This window comes from Mus musculus, chromosome 9 (assembly GCF_000001635.26).
Source record: "Mus musculus strain C57BL/6J chromosome 9, GRCm38.p6 C57BL/6J".
Classification (NCBI taxonomy): Eukaryota; Metazoa; Chordata; class Mammalia; order Rodentia; family Muridae; genus Mus; species Mus musculus.
Genome location: NC_000075.6, coordinates 67,132,059 through 67,153,394, shown reverse-complemented (window position 1 = coordinate 67,153,394; position 21,336 = coordinate 67,132,059). Strand labels below are relative to the sequence as shown.

Below are 21,336 nucleotides of genomic sequence, written 5' to 3'. Positions count from 1 at the left end.
TTAGGAAGGGTTCTGTCTGCTGCTTGGACAGGGCAGTGGGGCAGCACTTGAATACTTTATTACACAGACAACACCCTGCACCTGGTTCAGCACGGAAGCCCCTGGGGCACGCACAATCCTGGAACCAAGCAGTGGGCATGGACAAACATAGGGTTGTCCTTCCCTTTCACCCTTTCACCTTCTCAGAGTAGCAGCTTCACTGCAGATGGTCCCAGAACTTTCCACAGAGTTCTAGTGTCCTTACGGCTGATGGCCTCAGGGAGCTGCCCCAGGAAGGCTAGTGAAATAATAGGTCCAGTCCAGAGACCCTGGGCATGCGCTCTAGAACAAGAAAGGGAAATTGGGAGCATGGCTTTGATTGCAAAACTTGTGGTATTTTTGTGTGGGTGGAGAAGCAATTTTATGAGGTGCCCCCAACCCTGCAAGATTAGAGGATTTCTTGGCAGCTCTGGCCTGGGAAGATGTAGCCCACCTCCCATAGACCCTCAACCCACAAGGATTTCCTGTATCCTTGGGAAGGTCATGTCAGGCAGATAAGAGAAGGTCTCTGAGCTCCTGCAAGCTTTGTAAGAAGTGTTGACCAAGCAGTTTCCCTGAGGGGGAGTTAGGAAAATGAAGTATTTGTGAATCTTAGTATTTCCTGTCCTTATACACAATGGCTCTTTCTTTAAAAACCTGAGCTTTTGAATCAGTGAAGACAAACCTTGTAAGTCTCTGGCAAGTGTGTTTGCTTAAGAGGAGGCCAATCCTCCCTGGCAGCTTTGGAGACTCAATTCATAACGGCAGCAACCCTGTGGCACCTCAGTCCTCACCAGAGCTGCTGGGATCCCTCTTGGTAGATGCAGGGCTGGAGGCCGGTGTGGTACTGAAGACTGTCGATGCCAGGCTACACAGCCAGCCCCACCCAACAGGCCTTACAGATGTTCCATTACAGTCATTACAGGGCAAACCTCCACACTTGGCTTCTCTCGTTCCCTCTTCTGGAGTGCAGAGACGCCCCAAGTACGAACAATCATGGAGACTAGGAGCAGTGGTTAGTGTTTGCCATTCAAGCCTGAGGACCAGAGCTAGATTTCAACATCCAGCTGGCAAGTTGGCTAGCACCCTCAGCACGACATAGGCAGAGAGTCTGACAGTCATCTTACTAAGGGTAATACAATTGATTAAACTGGGAGCGGACAGGGCTGAGACTCAAACCCAGGTCTAATTGATTCTAGACTCCTTTCCCCTTTGAACCACACCAAGTAACCTTCCAATGCCCTGAGGGGTGAACCGTGAGCAGCACCAAGCCCTCTTGTCTTCAGGACAGCCATCTCCATGACCTGCTAACTGGGCAGGTAGAGAGGGGCCACAGTGTGCTAGCTCAGTGCCCAAACAGAGTGAAGACATGTGTGTGTGATACTTTGTGTTGACCTGGATTCCTCAGAGGCACAGGGAAGTGAAGTGTCTGTCATTACTCTGTTTTCTAGACAGGTAATTACTATGTAGCTCTGGCTGTCCTGGAACTCACTATGTAGACCAGGCTGGCTTAGACTCACAGTGATCCACCTTCCTCTGCCTCTTGAGTGCTAGGACTAAGGGCGTGCCCCACTACACCTGGCTTCTGTTACTTTGTTAACTCATAAAATGTAATGAAATACTTAACATACATAGGCTATGGGTGTGTTCAAATCGTTTAAAATTCAATGAATTAAAAAATAGAAATCATGTAATATTTAACTTTATAATTATCAATGGATAATGCAATTCCTGACATATAGTTGATTTGAGTAACTAAGAAATAGACTCCCTGTTAGGCAGACAGATAGTGGGAGACACCATGGTTAGGTAATAAAGGGAGTGAATTTCCAAGATTCAAGCTTCTTTCTGACAGCTTTTGTCTCTCACCAGCAGGCCCACTTCAGATAGGCTGACCCAACAAATTAAGGCTGGATCAAGACATGTCAGGAAACAGTTGTAGGCCAATTTAATCAGCCTGTCTTCAAACTGCCCAGCCCTAAAGTAGGCAGGGAAAAAACTCTCCTGCAGCAGTAAAACCCCAGCCCCGTGGAAGAGATTGGACTTCCCGAATGCACTCTCGGCTTTACAGAGGGTCTTTTTCTCTGTGTGTCTACTGCGTGCGTGTTGTTTCCCCACATCCAATAAACTTTCTTCAACTGCTGATCCTGTCTGCTGTGCTTGAGGTCTCTTGGCTGCTATTCCTTGTATTTCAGATGTTTCCTGCTGTTTAATTCTTTAACTGGCAGAGAACACAAACCCCATCCAGACCCCTGGACTGTATCAGGTTCTTCTTTTAAACTTTGTACTGCATCTTATCTATCTATCTATCTATCTACCCATCTACCTATCTACCTATCATCTATCTTGTGTGTGACAAGAAGTACACTCAGCCACAGCACGTGCATCTAAGTCGGAGGACAACTTTTGGGAGTTGTTTCTCTCTCCCATGTGGGTCCCAAATACCAGACTCAAGTCTTTCACACTTTATGGGAGGCATCTTTATCCACAGATCATCTTTTCAGCCCCAGAGTAGATTCTTAATATACCGTAAGCCAGTGGAGTAGTCTGGAGCTCACTCATTAGGCTAGATTGGCCACTGTGTGTGTGTGTATTGCTAGAGAAGGGACCCACCTTGCACAAGCCAATGACAATGGTCTGTCATTGAGTCACACCCTCAGTTTTAGAGACACCATGAGAAGTACCTTTGCAAACAGCTCTAGAGAAATGGGTTTCACATAGAGAAAGATTTAAATATCAGAGAAATGTTCTTTCCTTTCTTTTTGAAATCAGTGTGCGGAATGTATGGGTAATGTGCCTGTGTGTGCATGTATAGGAATACACATGCATATGTGTGAGAGCTCATATAGAGCCCAGAGAATGAAGTCCACAGCATGCCTAATATGCTTCTCATCACCGATCCTCAGTGAACAAGTATGCAATGAAATGCAGCTAAGTGGCTTTGAAAGAAGACTGGACAGTGGCACACACTGGGAATTCATATAACATTTTTTTTGGGGGGGTTTTACACAAAGAAATGTCTAGGCCCAACAGCTTCACTGATGAATTGTTCCAGATACTTAAGGAAGAATCAACAAAGTCTTTCCACAAACTCTTTCAAAATGAGAAGAGAAGCACTCCTAGTTTTCTTTAAGAAACCACTGTGACCCTGATTCCAAAAACACACAAAGAAGACAAGAGAATGGCAGATAATGTCTCTTGAATTAAAAACACAAAAACTCAACCAACCGCTAGCAAACTCAATCCAGTGACGTATATCTCTATAGACAATACACATTGTGTGAAGGTGAAGTTATCTTAGCCAAATAAGTTCAATTTGATATATATATATATTTATATTTTAAATTGTATAGCTAGAGAAATGGCACCTTAGCTTCCTTTTTATTGCTGTGATCAAGCACTGTGACCAAGACAAGTTCTAAATGTTTATTTGGGTTTACAGTTCCAGAGGGTGAGAGTCCATTGTGCCAGAGAATCATGTGACAGAGAATCATGGTACCGGGCATCACTCATGGCAGCAGGAACAGCTGAGAACTCACATCTCAAACCACAAGAAGGAAGCAGAGAGAATAAACTGGGAACGACATGTGACTTTAAAAAAAAAACAAACTCTTTTTAAAAGATTTATTTATTTATTTTATGTATATGAGCACACTGTAGCTGTCTTCAGATATACAAGAAGAAGGCACCAGACCCCATTTCAGATGGTTGTGAGACATGTAGTATCTGGGAATTGAACTCAGAACCTATAGAAGGACAGTCAGTCAGTGCTCTTAACCACTGAGCCATCTCTCCAGCCCCAGACATGTAACTTTTAAACCTCAAGGCCCACTCCCAGTGATGTCATACCTCCTCTGGCAAGGCCACAACTCCTAAACAGAGCCACCAATTGAGGATCAACTATTCAAATATCTGAACCTGTGGAAGATAGTTTCATTCAAAGCCCCACAGGTGGCTCAACATTAAAACTCTGGCTACTTTCCCAGAAGATCCCAGCACCCACATGGAGGTTTACAACTGTCTATAATTCTAGTCCCTGAGATCCAATGTCCTCTCTTCTTGTCTCTGGGGACACTAGGCATGCTGAAAGTGGTGCATAGAAATACATTCAGGCAAATACAACATACACAACTTTTTTTTTTTTAACACAATTTTTTAAGAGAACAAAACCAGCTGAAGAATGAAGTTATATTACAAAATCTTCCCAACAAAACACACACACACACACACACACACACACACACACACAAAACACACACACACAAACACACACACACACACACACACACACACACACAGAGTATTTTTTAGGAGCTGTGGTTGTAGATCAGTTGGTAGACCACAAAGACCTAGGTTCAATTCTCAACACCAAAATCAAATAAACTTGTCTGTAATCCCAGCTCTCAGGAGATGGATAGAGAAGGATCAGAAATTTATTTCCAGGTCATCCTCAGCTACTTAAAGTTTGAGTCTAACCTGGACTACAACAAGACCCTGTCTCAAAACAAAACAAAGTGTGCACATTAGGAATAGATGGCCATTTTCCTAACCTTGTACTTAGTGGTGAAAAAGACAAAAAACTTTAATGTCAAAACGAGACAAAAAATATTTATTATTGTCATGTGCTTTTGTGCTGGGGGTTCAATACCAAGGTGATTCGTCAAGTACAGAAACAAAAACATGAAGAGAGAAAAGGAGGCAGAACCACCTGTTGACAGGTGACTTGATCTTTTCTGTAGAAAATTCCTCATTTCCCTCTATGGTGGCCAAGGTTTCTCTGGGCTGTACTCCCAAGTTTTACTTTGCTAACTGAGGTGACTCTGCATGGCAGGACCTGACTCAGCTCCCATAGCCAAGTCTACATACAATAGGTGGAGTGGAGCCTAGTTAATTACACATCCCTCCTCCTCCCACCCCACCCCCCACCCCAGGACTCCATGGTCTTGTCTCTGCTCTGGCTTGGCTTTGCCCTCAGGTTTAGATGCTCAAGATCAGCAGAGGAAGGTGATTCAAAGAAGCCACAGAGGAACCTCTTAGGAAAAGGACAATGAGCTCTTGAACGCAAACACAAAGGCAAACGCACATGGGCAAGCATGCATCATACACACGGAGATAAAATAATATTTGCAGATGATATCCCCATGCCCGTCTTTGTATTGATTTTGTTGCATCTATTCTCAGCTGTCACAATTTTTCTTTTCTGCCAGTGTCCCCTGCCCATCATCCTGCCTGACCAATAGTCTAGCTGCTCCTCCTTTAAGGTTTAATTAGTATTTCTTTCCTAATTTCTCAAACTCCTACTCAGAGTCAAGCAAATTTAAAACTTCTTAGAGCTTCCAAATCCATGATTAAACCAATGAGACAAGAAAAAGCTCAGAATACATAAAATTCCTTAAGTCAACACACCATCAGAACGGCCCATGTCTCACACACTTACTTGTGTAGACTGTTCTAAAAACATAGCACACGGTGGGAGATCTAACTTTGAATTTGAGAAGGCAAACTACACAAATGAGCCACAAAGCATCCGAGTCTTATAAACAGCTCCACGCTGGCCTGTCACCTCTCAGTGTCAACAATTGTAAATTAACAGATATGTTCCTCATGGGATTTGTATGTTTGTATTCATTGAACCCAGTAAAGGAATGTGGCTGGATGAACTCTGCAAGACAGGGCATGGGTGTCTCACGTGGCCGCTTCACCGCAAGGGCCCCTGTGTTACAGTATGAGTGTCTCTGCCTAGACGTCACCACCCGAGTGCATGCTTTGGGTATAGGGGGTTCTACAAAGGCTGTGGGGGCCCTGGAGAGAAGCATGCTGAGTTTTTTGATGGTTGAACATGTCCTTTCTAACTGCAGTCACCCAACATAGCTTTTACATATTTTTAGACAGGGTGACGGAAAGCTTAGGCTGGTCTTGGACTTGCTATATATGGGAGATGACCTTGAACTTCTGATCATCCTGCCTTTACCTCCAGGAGCTGGGATTATAGATAGGTACCAACAGAATTTTTTGTTTTCGGTGCTGGGAACGGAACCCTGGGCTTTGTGCATGCTGGGTAAGCATTTGGTCATCAGAGCTGAGTCTCTAGCTCTCAGCATAGTACCCTGCTAAGAGCAGATGCCCTTCTGCTATCTCTCCCAAAGCCTGGGGCCTTTCCCCAACCATCTGTGTCTCCCTCCACAGTCCAGTCACCCTCAGGTTTATCCTGAGTAGTTAAACTCTCCTTGCTGTTCCAATGCTTGACAATGTCTTAAATAGTCCTAAACTGACCTCTCTTCATCCTCCCTCCATCTCACCTTTCTGATGGCTGGTCCACTCTACTATATCTGCTCCTTCTTAAGAAACCCTCACATCAGTCCATTTAGAAAAAAACAGTCTGGCCCCTACTTGACACCACCCTTGGCCCAGCATCTGCTCAAGCAGCTACTAAGTCCACACTGGTTGAACAAGTGAGTGAACTTCGTGTGCACACTTGTTACAGCCAAAGATCTAAGTTCAGAAGGTACCCATGAAATGTCCCAGGGTTACCTGTTAAAGTATCTGGGTTCTAATGTCCCACAGCAAAGAATTAGATGTAACATGGAGTTTGCTACGGATAATTAAGAAAACGAAAGTGCTCCCAAGCGGAGGAGTGGATTAGTGTAAGCTGAAGGCAACACCCTAAAAGCATTGGGCCAGGAAGTACATGGCCCTTGATAGAACATTTATTTGTTTATCTCAGGCTTTCCTCCAGAAAGCTCCGTTCCTTACCTGTAGCCCCATGAGGAAGGGTCCCAGTCTTTCTCTACTAACTGCCTTCTTTTAAGCATTAATCTTGATGCCTCCTACCACACTCCCTAAGCTTCACTGCAAATTGTTCTTGTGTGAGTTCCAGCTTCCAGCCCTGTCTTCAGGGCTCAAGAAGAGCTATGCTGACTTAGCTCAGAGTTAGTCAGAGACCAGACCCTAAGCCTAGGGGATCAGGGAAGCAGAGAACTTCTGCCTGAACCACTCCATTGCAACTTGCAGTGAAAGGCTGTCGAGCCTCTGACTCCTCTCCTTGTCGCTCTGTAACTCCCCTTCCTATGGAGGAGAGGTGAGCTGCTGTCATTGCTAGCAGCTAGTCTGCAGAGCAGGAAGCCATCAACTAACAGTAAACAGACTCTGGAGCCATTGTCATTATTTGACGTCTCTATAGAAATCTCTCTAGACAACAGTTGACTCTGTGTAGCCACATTGTTCTGTAAGAGCTTGCCAATGACTTTCCACTGGGCATTGGTGCATGGAAACTACTCACTGATGGAGCTACTTAATCATGCACCTGCCATCCAGCTGAGCTGGGATTTCCAGACTACAACGTTGTCTGTTAAGGAGAGGCCTAGATGTGTCCATCCCTGATTCCTATTGAGTTCTTTACTTTCTTTCTTTCTTTTTTTTTTTTTGTTAAAGATTTATTTATTTATTTATTATATGTAAGTACACTGTAGCTGTCTTCAGACACTCCAGAAGAGGGAGTCAGATCTCGTGATCGGATGGTTGTGAGCCACCATGTGGTTGCTGGGATTTGAACTCCTGACCTTTGGAAGAGCAGTCGGGTGCTCTTACCCACTGAGCCATCTCACCAGCCCCCGAGTTCTTTACTTTCTATCATAGTCTTCACATACAAGCTGGGAGTCTGGTTGAGGTCCACTTAACATTCCTAAGAAAAGGTTGTGATAAGCTGTAAAACCAGGAACCACTTCATACACTTGGGCTTAACTTTAGATACTGTTAGTGTCTAAATCAAACACCTACTCAACACGCATTGAGCACCTCCTATGATGTGAGCCCTCAAACATCATCCACTGTACTGGGTCCAAGCAATACACGTCGGGAATGTCGAGCCACACGCACTCTGCTTGGTTTTCTCTCTCACTGGGAAATTGGCATGACTGTCCACCATATACACTGTAAACCAGAATTCCTCAACAGAACTGTACCTTATACAGAGCTTTCTCATTAGAAAGCCAATGGGTTTATAGAGTGTTCCAGGTCTAGAGCCTAATCACAATTTATCTTGGGCCATCGTTAGCCCCCTTGGTGACCATCTATTGTCCTCCTGTGTATTCAGCCAAACGTCTTTGTGACTTAGATAAATCTTTTGGATGTACAAATAGACCCTCAGCTTCTGCCACCCAAAAGGTAAAGATGACATCAGATAGCATCTGAGACCTATGGCTGAAATGTCCCCAGGTTTCTATAGCCTACTTACTGTGGAGTCAGGGGAGCCATGAAGCCATGGTCAGCAGGCCTGGAGCAAAAGTGGGGTCAAGGTATGCCCAAATCCTGGAAATCTCATCCAGAGACTGGCAAGAATAAGACTCCTTCCTCCCTACCCTGGGCCAGCATGTGCTGGCACATGTAGACCCATTCCCCCATCTTTGTCCCATCAGAGGAGGTTATGTCTCCTCTGTTAGCCAGGTTAAACTGTTTTCCTTTTTGTAAGATCATGTCCAGAAGCACCTGGAATTCCTCCTTATGCAAATAAGGCATTCCCAACACCCTGGCCTGGGGTCTGTTCATTCTGTAATCTTCCAGGAACCTGAAAGCCACCATCCTAAACTTCACCCCCTCCTCTTCCCAGAGAACTGGCTCAAAACCCAGTCTATTCTCAGCCTGCTCAGTGACCTCCAATGCATCCTTCTGGGCCCTTAGGCAAGATGGTCTGGCAGAGACAATACTGGAGGCTAGTGCCCTGAAGGAATGCTCACTGTGGTGGCCAGTCAGGAAATGCCACTGGCCCCAGGCAGCACTGTCTGTTTCAACTGGGAGGTTGCCTAAGTATGAAAATTATTGGTTTTCTTCCCTTTCCTTTGAAGATTTTTGCAAAGTTGGAATAAGTATCTAGTACTTTCCAAGGCAGGTTGGTTTAACTCCATTTTAACTTTGGTCTGTGTTGTGGGCAATGATTGTCCTCCTGAGAAAAATGGCAAGCTCCATTCAGTGGCAAGCATAATGGTCAGAGTCTGAATCTGTGTGGCATCAGTGTCACTGAGCAAATGAAACTGCTTCTAACTGGGAGTCACTTGATAGCTGTACAAAAGAGACACGGGCACCTTTGTCGTCCTCTGTATTAGGCTGAATGCATATGGTGGGCACTGGAGGCTGTAAGGAACTTTACCTACCTCTATGAGGAGTCCTTAAGCAGGCGCAACCTAAACTCACCCCTCTAAGCCAGCAGACAGCCATGGCCTTGGCACTGTTGTGCCAAGAAACATCAAAGAATTGGAGGACACTGCTTAAGGGTATCCAGATTTACCGGGGCCCTACCCCGTGGCAGGCACTACTCCACATGCAGAGATTAAACACCTTTATCTGTCCAGCTCCAGCTCTGGAGGCTGACTGCTATAACCTGTAGTTAGGGGGTTACCAGACTGCTATACGGTTCTGCTAACATGAGATACCAACAGAAGGTCAAATGGAGGAAAGGGAGGGAGCCTGCATATTTATTTACTCCTGGTGTCCCCAGCTGCCTCCACATCCACCCCATAGTGTTGATAGTGACACCAAGTGATACCTCCCAAGGGCTCCAGATCACTCCAAAAACACCGCCTTCCTCTTTCTTCTTTCCTTAGGCTGTGGGTAAGAAGGTTCTAGATGGGGTGGCAAGGTTAAGCAGCCAATGGAAGCTTAAAAACTTGATAGGATCTACAATCACCAGGGAGACAAACCTCTGGCCATCTCTGAGGACTTTTCCAGATTGGTTTGAAAAGGGAGGACCCACTCCAGATGTGGGTCAGTATGAATAAAAGGAAGAAAGCAAGCTGAGCACCACCATTGTCCTCTGTCTCCGCTTCCTGATGGTGGATACATGAAGACCAGCCCTGACACATGTCTGTTGCTGTGCCCTCTCCACCATGATGGACTGTTTTTAAACTTGCTTTTGTCAGATGTTCTAGTTGCATTTCTTTTTTTTTTTTAATTTTTACTTTTTTATTAGGTGTTTTCTTCATTTACATTTCCAATGCTATCCCAAAAGTCCCCCAGATCCTCCCTCCCACTCCCCTACCCACCCACTCCCACTTCTTGGCCCTGGCATTCCCCCGTACTGAGGCATATAAAGTTTGCAAGACCAAGGGGCCTCTCTTCCCAATGATGGCTGACTAGGCCATCTTCTGATACATATGCAGCTAGAGACACGAGCTCAGGGGGTACTGGTTAGTTCATATTGTTGTTCCACCTATAGGGTTGCAGACCCCTTTAGCTCCTTGGGTACTTTCTCTAGCTCCTCCATTGGGGGCCTGTGTTCCATCCAATAGCTGACTGTGAGCATCCACTTTTGTGTTTGCCAGGCCCCGGCATAGCCTCACAAGAGAGAGCTATATCAGGGTCCTTTCAGCAAAATCTTGCTGGTGTATGCAATGGTGTCAGCGTTTGGAGGTTGATTATGGGATGGATCCCTGGGTATGGCAGTCTCTAGATGGTCCATCCTTTTGTCTCAGCTCCAAACTTTGTCTCTGTAACTCCTACCATGGGTGTTTTGTTCCCAATTCTTTGTTCCACACAAAGAACCCAGATGTCCCTCAACAGAGGAATGGATACAGAAAATGTGATACATTTACACAATGGAGTACTACTCAGCTATTAAAAAGAATGAATTTATGAAATTCCTAGGCAAATGGATGGACCTGGAGGGCATCATCCTGAGTGAGGTAACCCAATCACAAAAGATCTCACATGATATGTACTCACTGATAAGTGGATATTAGCCCAGAAACTTAGAATAACCAAGATACAAAATACAATTTGCACAACACACGAAACTCTAGTTGCATTTCTGTTGCTGTGGTAAAACACTCTAACCAAAAGCAACTTGGGAGAAAGGGTTTAATCTGGCTTACACTTAAGGAAAGTAAGGGCAAGAATTCAAGCAGAAGCCAGGGAGAACTGGTACTTACTGGCTCTCTGGCTTGTTCTCTGCTAGTTTTCTTATACAGCCCACCAGCCTAGGAATGGTGCTGCCCACTGTGGGATGGACCCTCCTATACCAGTCATCAGTCAAAGCAATTCCTCATAGAATGACCTTAAGCTAATCTGATGGGAGCAATTTTTCTATGGGGATTTCCTCTTTCCAGGTGACTCTGGGTTGTGTCAAGTTGACGATAAAAACTAATCAAGATATCAGGTAGTTTGTCACGGCTACAGGAAAAGAAACTGATACTCTGTCTCTCTGAAATGCCTGGAAAGGGTAAAACTATAGAGACAAAGCACAGATGAGTTGCTGCCTTGGGCTGAGGAGTCACGCCATGCAAATAATTCTCAGAGACAGAGCCCTTCCTGATATTGCAGGGCCCATGGTCCTGCCCCATGCTCCACTAACCCCTTCCATCCTAGGGAACATTAGAGAGCCCTGGGAAGCAGGCAGGGCACCCAGATTCTGCCACTAGTCACATCTTTTTGGTTTGAGCAAAAGACTAACTCTCCTTAGCAAAATTGCCTTAAGTTCCGTGGCTGTAAAGCTGGCTTACTTGCCTCACAAGGGCAAGATGCTGAGTTCCATTCCAGAAATCACCTTTATTTTTTTTTATTTTTTATTTTTTTTAAAGATTTATTTATTTATTACATGTAAGTACACTGTAGCTATCCTCAGATACTCCAGAAGAGGGAGTCAGATCTCATTACAGATGGCTGTAAGCCACCATGTGGTTGCTGGGATTTGAACTTCGGACCTTCGGAAGAGCAGTTGGGTGCTCTTACCCACTGAGCCATCTCACCAGCCCTCACCTTTATTTTTTAAATAATTATTTATTTATTTATTTATTTATCTAATGTATATCACTACACTGTAGCTGTACAGATGGTTGTGAGCCTCCATGTGGTTATTGGGAATTGTATTTAGGACCTCTGCTCACTCCGGTTAACCATGCTCACTCTGGCCAACTCTGCTCGCTCAGTCCCTGCTCGCTCTGGCCCAAAGATTTATTTATTATTATACATAAGTACACTGTAGCTGTCTTCAGATGCACCAGGAGAGGGTGTCAGATCTCATTACGGGTGGTTGTGAGCCACCATATGGTTGCTGGGATTTGAACTCAGGACCTTCAGAAGAGCAATCAGTGCTCTTACCAACTGAGCTATCTCATCCCCTTTAAGAAGGCAAGCATCACAGTTCACATTGGCAATCCCAGTTAAAGGAAAGCGGACACAGTCCGTCCCTATGACTTACATCAGCCAGCCGAGCCTACTTGGTGAATTCCAGGTTAGAAGAGGGAGACCCTATCTCTAAAAACAAGTGGACAACACCAAAGAGGAGACACCTAGGTTGACCTCTGGCCCCCACACACTTGTGTACATACATATATTCATATATAGAAACACATGCACCCAAACTCATAAACATATATACACAAAAGAAAGAGAAGAGAAAATCAAGCTCTTCTAGCCTTGTTAGTTCTCAGCTTCTCAGCTTCCCAACTCTGTCTCTATTTCACATGACCTAACACACACACACACACACACACACACACACACACACACACGTGCACACATGCACATACGGACATGCATGCACACACATACACTTCCTCACATATTCGCACATAGACATAAACACACACATACACATGGGGCTGAGTCAGACGGAGGACTCCTCACATTTCACTGTCACTGGCTGATTCTCCCTTCTCAATACTCAGCCCCTCCCCCACCCCAGACTCAGAAAGAAGGGCTGCTGGCATGAGTTATTTCTGTCAGCTGAGTCACCAAGTCAGAAAGCAAGCTAAGCTCTGGCCTTATGTCTGATGTGAGTAGCTGGAGCTAGCCAGGACCTTGGGACCACTGAAAGCCTCAATTGTGACATCACACATGGGAACCTAGAGTTCAGACCCTCCCAATGGCAGCCTGCCATTCAAGGAGGGATGTGCCAAAGGTGCCAGCCTGCCCATCCGTGCCTTCTGTCCTGTCCTGGAGGCAAATATACCCAGGGCTTGTCTCCACCATCACAGTCACAGTTCAGGGCTGTCTACTGGACAGCTGCTCCCTGTACCCACTCTGACTTGTGGCGCTGTCCACAGGTCCCCAGGGCGCTCTTATTTGATCCACTGAGCTCTTTGTACTCTCAACTGAGGATCACCTATTCATATCTGGTGGACACACATCAGTGACTGGCCCACACTCAGAACTTGCTGCTCCTTGTTTTCTTCCCTCTCTGCTTTGTAGGCAGCATCCCACCTCTTGGCTTCATTACTTTAAGCATTCCCCCTGCCTGAAGGGCACATCATCTCTGTAGCATGTCCAACCCAGAGTCTAAGTCTTTTTTTTTTTCATTTCCAATTTTTTAATTAGGTGTTTTCTTCATTTACATTTCAAATGCTATCCCAAAAGTCCCCTGTGCCCCCCCCCACACTCCCCTATCCACCCACTCCCACTTCTTGGCCCTGGCATTCCCCTGTACTGGGGCATATAAAGTTTGCTAGACCAAGGGGTCTCTCTTCCCAATGATGGCCTACTAGACCATCTTCTGCTAGAGACATGAGCTCAGGGGGTACTGGTTAGTTCATATTGTTGTTCCACCTATAGGGTTGCAGACCCCTTTAGCTCCTTGGGTACTTTCTCTAGCTCCTCCATTGGGGGCCCTGTGTTCCATCCAATAGCTGACCATGAGCATCCACTTCTGTGTTTGCCGGTACTTTCTCTAGCTCCTCCATTGGGGGCCCTGTGTTCCATCCAATAGCTGACCATGAGCATCCACTTCTGTGTTTGCCAAGCACTGGCATAGCCTCACAAGAGAGAGCTATATCAGGGTCCTGTCAGCAAAATCTTACTGGTGTATGCAATGGTGTCAGCATTTGGAGGCTGATTATGGGATGGATCCCTGGGTGTCAGAGTCTAAGTCTTAGTCACCATGCCATTCACTCTGTCCTCCCTCTCCCAACATTGCTTCTTCCAGCCTCCTCTAGCCCTAGCTCCACCCGCTACTCCCCTGCATCTGTAGAAATGTTCCTCATGTGGGCACCTGCATGGCTTCTGGGAAACCCGGAGTATTACCAGTTGCCAGGATCAGTTCTTTGCCTCTTATTCAAATAATTTAAATAAAATCCCACACAAATCTGCAAAATACCAAGAAAAAATTATTTAAAGCAAAGCAATAGAAAAGGTCAGAATACGCTTCATGGAATCAGCTGGCTGCATGATCAAAGATACTCTAGGCACCCAATTATTGCGTGGGCTTCCTTTTATGGGGTTCAAGAGGAAGGGCTGTTATTAAGGAAGATAGTTTTGGGTAGTTCTTTATTTTGACTGGTGAAATGTGTCATAAGATTTTTCTTTCTCATGTCCCTTCCCATAATGCATTTGATGCAACTCATATGCATGCCCAATTATGTATAGATTAAAAAATGGCAAATAGGAAATTCTCTGTGAAAGCTCATTTGAGGACAGTTTTACCTTACTGCACATGACCTCAAGACCAGTTCAGGTTGGATTGATCCCTCATCTTCCATGCTGAATATAAACGGATTATAGTGAATAGAATCAAGTCTAATAATTGTCAAGGGGAAGGGAAACTTATTTGATTGTTGAGAGGAGTGTGCATGCAGTTCCATGAAGCTGAGGGTCTGAGGTTATTCGATGCACTGATCAGAGGGAGGGGTTAGTACACAGCACACATGGGCAAGGCTCTCAGGCTGCCAAGTACATTCACTGAAGAGGGGGTATACAGAACCCAAACCAAGTGGAGTCCCAGGTTGCTGAAATATTCCCTATGCTTCTCTGCCTCCCAAGGAGCTCTTGAATCTGAGAGGTTTAATATGATAGGATAGGGAGGAGAGGCCTGGAAGGCATGGGAGGAAAACAGCTCCAAATTAGGCTCAAAGAGCTTGCTCACACACACACACACACACACACACACACACACGCGCGCGCGCGCGCGCGCGCGTGTGTGTGTGTGTGTGTGTGTGTGTGCCTGAGTGTATGTGGTCCAGAAGAGGGCATGGGATCCCCTGGAATTGGAGTTACAGACAATTGTGCGCCACCATGTGGGAATCAAACCCAATCCCCTGCAAAAATAACCAGAGCTCTTAACCACTGAGCCATCTCTCCAGGCCTGTTTTTTTTTGTTTGTTTGTTTTTGTTTTTTTTTTGTTTTTTTTTTTTGTTTTTTTGTTTTTTTGTTTGTTTGTTTGTTTAAAGACAGAGATTCACCATATAGCCCAGATTGCCCTCTAACTCATGACAATCCTCCTGCCTGGGCCTCTCAAGTACTGTGCTTGGCTTCTCTACTTCTTCCCCCAGCCCCTTCTCTGAGGGAATTTGGGGAAGCCCGGCATAGAGATGTCAGAGCAATCTGAAGCAGGGAAGCAGCAGTGAGCGGTCTTCCTGATAAAACACATGAAATCTCTGTGGCTTTTCAGATTTGGAGCATTTTAGAAGCAGACATCCTCTAACAGGCAGGAGCTGAAACCAGAGATGGAATGAATCACCCTCGTCTCCTGTAAAATAGATGAGGCGGCTGAGCTCTGGGTGAGCCACAGTCAGCCATGGCTTAGACTCGGTGCACACAGCTGCTCGGAGTGATAGCCCTAGTAAATGAATCACCTGCTGGCAGCCTCACCTTGGATTATTTACAAGGAAACAGGCAGGGGAGGCAGACTCTGAGAACAGCCTGCTTTGTCATTGGGGATAGAAAGTCTGGCTTTCTACAGGAAGAGAGGGGGCACACATGGGGGTGATGGTGGCTGATTCTACCAGGGAGAGAAATGGGGTACAAAAATTGCATCTCATTTTCTACAGTGACCAGCCAGCCTTCTCTCTACGAGAGAACAGAGCTAGGAGAACCCCTGCTGCCCTTCCTGCCTGTCCTCCAGGCTTTAGCAAGGAAGGATAAGAGGCCCTCAGATGCTGAGGGTGGTCATGAGTCTGCTCTCCAGTTTTGCTAAGGTTTGCGTGCACTGTGGCTACAGGAACACGGGGCTGGGCCCCCTCCTCTGGCTGGAGTGCTGACGAAGCTCTGTGTGTGAAAGGGGATCTGCCCCAGAGAAGAGCTTGCAGAAGTATCCGTGTATGTCTAGCTGAGCAAAGAGCCCCATGTGACTTACACAGGCAGCTGGGGTGCCTGCCCCACCCCCACTATCCTCTCAGTCCCATCTGTACAGTTCTCTGCCCTGAGGAAGGCCTCAGAGAAGTCCATGCAAGGGGTGTCACAGTGTCATGTAAGGAACAACCCAGCAAGGCCCTAGACCACTGAGCCATAAGGCCTGGACCACTGAGCCACAAGGCCCTGGACACTTGATCTTGATGTTAACCTATGTGCATCACTGTCTGTAGGAAAGGTGATGTAGGAGAGAGATGCAGAGGTTTTCTGCCTCTCAGAACATCACAGTTGTGAAAGGCTGTGGGCCCAGGAGATAGAGGAAAATAGTCATGGAGAGAGAGGCACAGACGTTTCCAAGGCTACGATGAGAGATGGAATTTGAGCTGATTGCTGAAGGCTGAATAGAGGTGAGCTAGACCAAAGAGGAGTGGCCTTCCTGTGGAAGGGACAGTGGCAGAGAGGTCACACATGGGGAGAATGGAGTTTTTAGGCCACCGATGGCAGCAGGCACAAGTCTCAGGTTGTAGACAGGAGTAACATAGAAAAGGTCTGCCTGAGGCCACAGTCACAGGAGTTGGAGCCTCTGTCTGTCTAATCGGTCCTTTGGAAATGTAGTCCAGAGTACACAGTTCCTCTGCTCAACATGGCAGAAAGGGCCGTTTCCCTTTGCACTCACAGCCAAGGTGGGCCAGCAGAGACTGGCTTTGAAGCATCAGTCCCCCCCTCCTCCCTGCACCCCACTGCCCACTCTCTCAAACTGCTCCCCATTCCCCTCCTGCCCCAGAGCCTTTGCACTGTGCATCCCCTGAATGCTCCTTTCTCCAGAACTACAAATCTCCCTTTTCACTCTTTAAAGCCTTTCTGAAATGCTATGTCTTGATGAGGCTGGCCCTGGCCATCCTTCCCAAAACTGCCAGCAAGACGGCTCAGTGGGTGAAGGTAGATTGCCACTGAGCCTGATGACCGGAGTCTGATAATCAAACCCACATGGTAGGAGGAGGGAAAAATTCCCACGAACTTTTTCCTCTGGCATGCACGCACACGCTAAAGCACACGTGTACACAGGCACAGTACAAACAGTAAATAAGTATAGTCTACTTTTAAATTTTAGCACCTTTCTTCATTCATTTCATACTACCCAAGTCTCCTTTCCATATCCAATTCTTTTCTTCAGAACATCTACTATTTAAAAATATCTTTATATCCACCCACCACACACACAAGAATATAACGTTCATCAGGACAGGTGTTTTTAATATACTATTTTATTGCTTCTTTGAGAATACCATATGGTGTGTTTTATCATATTCACCTTCTATTCTCCCCTCAACTCCTTCAGATCCATGCTCCCCACCTCCCCACCCCTAACTTCATCCCCCACTTTTATTTTGGTAATAACCCACCAGGTCCACTTTACGCTGAGTTTATATTCATTGTGCAAGGCCATCTACTGCAGTTGGTTTACCGGAGAGGTCACATCCTTAGAGAAAACTGATTTGCCCTCCCTGAGAAGCCATCAACTGTCAATAACAACTCAGTTAAGGGTGGTGTCCTGTAAACCCCTCCCTCCTCCATGCTGGAATGTTGGCTGGCTGGATCTTGTGCAGGTCATAAACAAACAACCGCAGGTGTGAGTTCGTGAGCACAGGAGATGCGTTTCATTCGGGTACTCCCCCTACCTCTGGCCCTTACAATCTTTCCACCCCCTCTTCAAGATATCTATAAGAATTTTATAACAACAACAAAGAAACGTGTGATGGCACAAGCTGGGGTTGGGGGGATCAGCAGATAAAGTTCTTGCTGTGCAACTAGGAGTTTGAATCCCCAGAACCCACATTTGTGCCAGGAGGACATGGCATCTCTCCTGTCATTTCAGCCTCAAAAGGAAGAGACAAGGGATTCTCATGACTGAATAGATGCTCACTGATGGCTCAGGAGTTAAGAGCACTGTCTGCTCTTCTAGGGGATCCAGGTTAAATCCCCTGCACCCACGTAGTAGCTGACAACCATGTCTGACACCAGTTCTGACCCTCTTCTGGTCTCCACAGGCATTGCATGCACATGGTGGGCAAACATGCTGGCAAAACATCCACACACATAAAGAATACAGAAAGGAAATATATAATGATGCAAGGGGTTATCTCCAAAGAGACACCTCTGGAAACAGGAAGACCAGTTAGGGCTATCCAGGTGAGAAGTGCTGAGTGAGTAGAGATAGTTGAAAGAGGAGGCGGAAGGGCCAGCGTGGTTCTAAATGTTTGCCTTGGATGCTAGAGGAGTGTGGGTGCTAAACTCTGTAAAACAGGCCATAGTCTATATGTATAGCAGGAACCTATGATTTTTCTTAAGTGTATATGTGTGTGTGTGTGTGTGTGTGTGTGTGTGTGCGTAGCAAGCACACACTCAACAATGGCCAGTTTCATAAAACTATGAGGCTATACAGTGTGCTGCGGCCAGCCCACTGATGCCTGTGATGGGGTAAAGGGACCATCAATACCCTAGGGATGGGAAGTGGGAGAGAAGGACCCAGGAGACACAGAAGACACAGGTGGCCAAGGAGACTCTGGGGTTGTGGAAGCTGGAGGAAGAAACTGTCTAAGAAAGAAGATGGCTAGTCAAGACACCCAGAAAAAAAAAATCAAGACTGAAAGGCAAGAGGCTGCTGATCAAGATGCATCTGGTGGACACACCAATGGCTAGGTCTCAGCAACAGCGCCCCCAAGTGGTTCACAGCCTCAGAGGCATGCGGGCATTAGTAGGCGGGTTTTCCTGCCTTCATTTTCACCTGAGTGAAGACGAGAAGACAGGATTCTCCTGAAGGCTGCTGTTGAGGGCTTTCCTTGCAGAATAAGACTGTTTTTGCCCACCAGGCCACCCCTCTCTTCAGCATCTTGTAACTCGCCCACCTTCTCCCGAAAGCCTCAACTGCAGGATCCCCTCAGATCACTGTAACTTCAACTGCCTTAATCCCTGGCATCCCATACATACTGTGTGTGTTTGGCAGCTGGGCTTAGGAACTAACTGTCCTAGACCAATTCTGTTACTATTGTAAAACACTGAGCAAAAGCAACTTTGGGGAGGAGGAAAGAGTTCATTTGGCTGACATTTCCCAGTCAGTGAGGGAAGTCAAGGCAGGAACTTTCTAGTTCGCTCTCCATAGCTTTCTCGGTCTGCTTCCCTATACATCCCAGAATCACCTGCCATGGGTTGATACCATCCACAGTAGGCTGGGCCCTCCCACATCAATCACTAGTCAAGAAAATGCCCCCACAGACTTGCCCATCTGATGGGGGCAATTCCTCAGTTGAGCTTCCCTCTTCCTTGAGTTATGTAGAGTTAACAAAACTAACCAGCACAGATATATCACAGGGTTGGTTTTCTAGTCCTCTGATTACTCTTAGTTCCTTTCAAGTACTAAAGCTACCGAAACTTCAAAGGGAAGAGAGTATTTGAACCTTCCTACAGTATCTTGACCTGAAACAGAAAAGCCATCACTTCAGACTCCTGCCAGGGAGTCAATTTCATGCCACACCAGGTCAGAAGCCACTGTAAGCTGGGTGCTTGTCTTAGTTAGGGTTTCTGTTACTGTGACAAAACATGGTTACCAAAGACGCAAGTTGGGGAGAAAAGGTTTGTTTGACTTACACTTCCATGTTGATGTTCACCACCGAAGGAAGTCAGGACAGGAACTCCAACAGAGCTGGAACCAGGAGGCAAGGGCTGATGCAGAGATCATGGGGGAAGACACTGCTTACTGACTTGCTTCACATGGCTTCCTCAGCCTGCTTATTTATAGAACCCAGGACCACCTGGTATGACACCACCCACCACGGGCTGGGCCTTCTGCCATTGATCACTAATTGAGAAAATGCCTTACAGTTGGATCTCCTGGAGGCATTTCCTCAGCTGAGGCTCCTTCCTCTCTGATGGCTCTAGCCTATGTCAAGTTGACACAAAACCAGCCAGTACAGAGCTCTTGTGCAATGGCCCTAAATACAGAGAAGAGTGTAGCAGGGACTTGCATCCTCACAAGCTCATAAACTAGTTGGCTAGTGGATAAACAAGCAGCTGACTATCAAAAACGGACCATGTGAAATGCTCAAGTGCAGATGAGACGGACCCTCGGGCGTGGTCCCGGAGCTAGGAGCCACAGCCTGCAGCTTTATCAAGGTCTCCCAGGTCTGTGTGCATTTCAGAGCCTGCAAAGCCAATTCTATTCTTCTCTCTGCTTACCACTGTGCTCCCTCCAAAGTTCTTTCCCCTCGCTGCCCCCTGTAAAGCTTTGGGGTCCATTGTTTTCTTCCTTTCCCTCTCTCTGGAGAACGTCACTCTAGGGACCATACCTGCTACCTGCTCCTCTAGGACTCCCCAGCCCATTGAGCCAGCACTGAGCACTTTTCTAAGTGCCCAGCTCACAGCTCCAGACCCCTGTGTGCTGACTTCAGATCTCACCAGCCCGTGGACAGTGAACCCTCACTCTTCCAGCTCTCTCGCTGTAGTCCCCTAGGTCGCCAGGACACCCAGCCAGGGACTCCTCTCAACCCTGCAGTCCATTCTGTAAGAGAGAAACCAGTTGGAGACCACCAGCCAGATGGTGGAGTTGGTGAAGGAGAAAGAATGTGACGTTCTGAGAGACGAATGTAGGGTTTAGGATAAGAAGAGAAAGATGACATTAAGGGTTAGGAGAAAGGAGTCCCTAGATCTGCTAAGTGCTAAGGGAGGAGCAGGTATAGAGGAAGTCTCCTCCTGAGGAACGGGGGTTGGGAGGCATGTGAACTTTGACATATCTGTTCAGCATACCCAGGCCTTGCTAAACTACATCCCTGATTTCCGAACACTCTTTCCTGTCCTTGGAATAGTGCCAGCTACTCTATGCTCCAATCTCAACGTAAAGAGAGAGCACTGAGCATGTGGAATATTCCTCATCCCAGGAGCCCCAAGGGAGTAGGGTGGCTCCTGCTCCCACCTCAAGCAGTGTTCAGAGCTCAAGGATGGACCAAGGAGAAGAGAGAAAAGATTCGAGAGGAGGGGATGGGAGGGAAAGGAAAAGGGGGAGAAGGATGAGGAAGGAAAAAAAGGGAGGGAAAGGAGAGAGGGAGAGAGGGAGGGAGGGAGGGAGGGAGGGAGGGAGGAAAGCTGGCAGATAGGCAGGCTAAAGAGTCCAAACTTGTTAGTCTATCAAACTCCCTAGGATCTGTCCCCATCCTTGACCTAAACCAGTGCCCTCAACCTTGATGTCACTTGGTTCAGTCCTTGCTGCCTAATTT

The 21,336-nt window shown here is 46.5% G+C and overlaps 1 long non-coding RNA gene across 1 annotated transcript in view; it reads right to left on the bottom strand.

Annotated features, from left to right (window-relative positions):
- The window catches only part of Gm19299 (predicted gene, 19299), a 30,228-nt gene extending 10,394 nt beyond the window's left edge, over nucleotides 1–19,834 (bottom strand). Inside the window, exon 1 of the long non-coding RNA NR_045748.1 lies at nucleotides 19,715–19,834. This is a non-coding gene — a long non-coding RNA (predicted gene, 19299). The remainder of the gene's footprint in view (nucleotides 1–19,714) is intronic.
- Between the last annotated feature and the right edge of the window lie 1,502 nt (nucleotides 19,835–21,336).